The following is a 3,936-nucleotide window of genomic DNA, read 5'->3' on the forward strand; positions in this document are numbered from 1 at the left end:
TTTTCTTTGCTGGAGTGTATTATTTCTTACCAAATTAATCCCCCTTAGTTTGCAGTCCCACGTCAGGCAGGGGGAGTGCAGGCAGGAGCCTACATGAGTCTTGTTGACTTTGCAAGTTGATCTACAGCAAGGGAAGATGGAACTGGCCCCACTTGCCCGCTGTTCGGTTCCCGGGGCAGAACACAGGCGGCCAGGAGGCTGGGTCTCCAGGACAGCAGGGATCTGAGGCAATGAAGGAAAACTTCTAACACTATTGCCCTTGGTGCTATTCCTGTTACATGCATAAAGTCCCATGATGCTGGGTGTCCAGAGGGCAGTTCAACCACTGGTGTTTCCGTCAGAACCTAGGGGCCTAGGACACGGTGCAGAGCCCATGCCCAAAAGAAGCTCTCTCGCAGGGCCAGTCATCACAGTGAAATGGAAATTCAAGAAAACTGGCCGTCCCCTCTGACGTGAGTCCTTGGAGTGAGTAACAGTTTGGAAAGATCTCCTTTTCCTGTGATTTTCTGAGTTACTAACAACTTCTGAGTTCACTGCCTACAATGTCCATTCCTTTTTTTTTTTTTTTAATAGTTTGCTTTTTTTTTTTTATATATTTTATTTGAGGGAGAGAGAGAATGCACAGCTGGGTGTGGGACTGGGGGCAGAAGGAGAAGCAGACTCCCCACTATGAGAGGAGCCTGACGCGGAGCTTGATCCCAGGACTCTGAGATCATGACCTGAGCTGAAGACAGACACTTAACTTACTGAGCCACCCAGGTGCCCCAATAGTCTACTTTATTTGGCCATGTATCTTGTTTCCAGCTTTTGAGGGATGATAGTACATTTAGCTACTTAGCTCACTTTAGATTATCTCCATGGTTGTCTTCTTTCTTACTCTCTATGTAGATCATAATCCAGAAAAAAGACATGAAAGTAGGGTACTTTTAGGGTCCCCCCCCCAGTTTTACCAAGGAGGAAGATCTTTTAAAAATGCATTTTGCATTTCTTACCAGCTTTCGCGATTGAAGTGTGAGCCACTTGGTCTGCAGTGCGGAAGACGAGGCTAGCTTGGTCTTGGTGGGAGCTCTGCCAGACGGTGTTCCACGAAGCTGCCCATTTCTAGCCGGAAAGAGGCAACAAGGAGAAGATGAGTATGTGTTAAGACAAAGGATCTGGTCATCTACCAAATAACATAACATCCCCAAGAGGCTCAAATTCTCTGATCCTTCCTCTAGGTGGAAGTTAGAGACTTATTCTAAAGCTAAACATGAATTTTTTTTTTTTTTGAACAGGAATTTCTTAAAATCAGGAATTGTAGATAACTTATTTTGCAGTAACTTCCTTTGTGAGTCAGATACGAGGCGCTCAGTAGTTCCTCACTGAATTGAATTAATGACATTCCGTTGAAGGAATACAGATATGGATGAGACAGTGGGTTACAGTGAAGCCTCCTTTCTTAGACTCATAGACACATGATGCGTCTCAGATGCCTTTCCCCCCACCCCGAATGCTTGCGTAGAAACTTCCAGAAGCTGGTGTTCTTAATCTATTTGTTAGTTCTTCCATGTACCGCTATAGCTTCTGTGGAAGGGCTTTAAAATTTTTCATTAAATTAATTTCATTAAGAACACTCAACATACTTCCAAGCGCATCATACAGTATTGTTATCTACAGGTACAATGTTACAGAGCAGATCTCTAGAACTTACTCATCTTGCATAACTGAAATTTATACCCACTGATTAGCAACTCCCTTTTCCCCCCTCTGCCTAACCATTGGCAACCACCATTCTATTCTTTGCTTCTAGGAGTTTGACTAATATAGGGGGAAAAAAAACTGTAAGTAGAATCCTACAGTATTTGTCCTTCTGTGACTGGCTCATTTCACTTAGCATAATGTTCTGGAGAAAGAGAACTGGCATATACATACAGTGGATATTATTCTGCCTTAAAAAGGGCAATCCTACAATACACGACAACACTGATAAAGGGGTTCATTTACTCACTCACTGAATCCATGTTGAGTGGCAACTCTGGGCGAGGCAGTCATCATGAACTATTGTAGATTTCTACTCTGAAGTAGTTGACAAGACCAGTGATCTCTTTTTGGTATGCATGTCCATTCCTACACATGTATATGTAGTTATTGATAAATTATATCTCTGCATTAGTCTATGAGTATCTGTTATAAATGGTCACAATAATAGAAATTTTAAAGATGAAGTAAATATAACATAGATAATATTTTAATTATTTTCATTTATTACAGGTATAAAAGTTCCTTAACCTCATTAACTATATTTAGAAGGAGAAGTACTGTTGAATATGTCTAAATTGATTTTTTACATCTTTGTGATACTCCAATTTAAAGATCTGGGTCGAAGTTCAACTGACTTAAGTACTTTGAGTGGATATCATAACTGAAAAAGATACTGTGCAAAGATCCTGTGGTCCAAATAAAAATAGTATGTTGTTGGCTATGCTAAATGAATTACAAAAATCATTTCTTAACTCATTCCTTTGGTTTTGCAAAATATTTTGTTTTTTAAGATTTTATTTATTTAACTGACAAACAGTGAGCGAGATACTGAGAAAGAGAGAGCACAAGCCAGGGGAATGACAGGCAGAGGGAGAGGGAGAAGCAGGCTCGCCACTGAGCATGGGGCCTGATGTGGGGCTCAATCCCAGGACCCTGGGATCATGATCCGAGCCGAAGGCAGACACATAACAACTGAGCCACCCAAGCACCGCAGTTTTATTTTAAATCTGAAGAGTGAAACGCCACCTTAGCTGACATTAACTAGACTGACAAACTCATAGAAGATATTGCCTTTTCGTATTTTTAACACACTGAAATAAAACTACTCAAAATCTTTATCTGGAAAGTTCTTCAACAAGCTCAAACAATCTGCTTGTACTTAAAAAAAAGAAGTGAAGGGGGAGGGGCAAGATGGCAGAGGAGCAGGAGACTAAATATCATCGCATCCCAGGAGTTCAGCGAGACAGTTATTGAGGAAGTTCTAGGCGAGGTCCGGTGGGGTGAGGTCCGGAGCCGATGACCAAGAAAGAATTCTTGAGACATTTTTGGTGCAAAATGGTGGTTTGTTAAAGCACGGGGACAGGACCCATGGGCAGAAAGAGTTGCTGCCCCGCTATCCTGAGGAGTGGCTGATTATATACACAGGAATTGGGTAGGTGAGGACAAAGGGGGTGTTCAGAAGGGCTATCAGGGTAAAGAGACTGTCAGGATATTGAAGACCTGGTTATTATCAAGCCAAGACCATCTTTCCCTCTAATGAAGACAATTGGGAGTTTCCTGGTGGAATGTCACCTTCCTCCTATCAAGCGTCCTTGTTAGTGAGATTTAGCATTGGGACATTTGTAAACTGAGGGAGACTCCTGTCTTGCAGGATTGTGATTTCAGCAAATTAACTATTTGTTTTTCCTTTAGGGCAGGCGGGGTGCCTGAGGACTGTCACACATATTACCAAGGGGAGCGGGTGGAGAGGCGGTGCAAGGTGCCAGCTTTTGCTTTGTCCTCAGCCAGCCTCCTGCTCCCTCATCAGTGATCACACCATTCTGAACACCTACAGACTCAACAGGAGATGGAAGAGTAGAAAAGCAGCAATTCCAGAACAGAAAAGCGACCCCTTTTGGAAGGACGTGCGGAGAAGTGAATCCGAGGCGACATAAGGGAAGAGAGATTGTGGGGGAGGGGCCGGCTCCCGGCAAGCGGTGGAGCAGCAGAGCACAAAATTGGAACTTTTAGAAGTCTGCTCCACTGAGGGACATCATTCCAGAGGCTAAGCGGGGGGGGGGGGGGCGGGGGGGGGCACCCTCGCGGGGACAGTGTGACCTCAGGACCTGCAGGGGTCACAGAATGACTGGGGGTGTGTGGAGCTCCCAGGGATCAGAGCAGGGAAGCCGCTGCAGAGACGGAGCCAAGAAGGGGGCT

This window comes from Meles meles, chromosome 8, assembly GCF_922984935.1.
Source record: "Meles meles chromosome 8, mMelMel3.1 paternal haplotype, whole genome shotgun sequence".
Taxonomy (NCBI): domain Eukaryota; kingdom Metazoa; phylum Chordata; class Mammalia; order Carnivora; family Mustelidae; genus Meles; species Meles meles.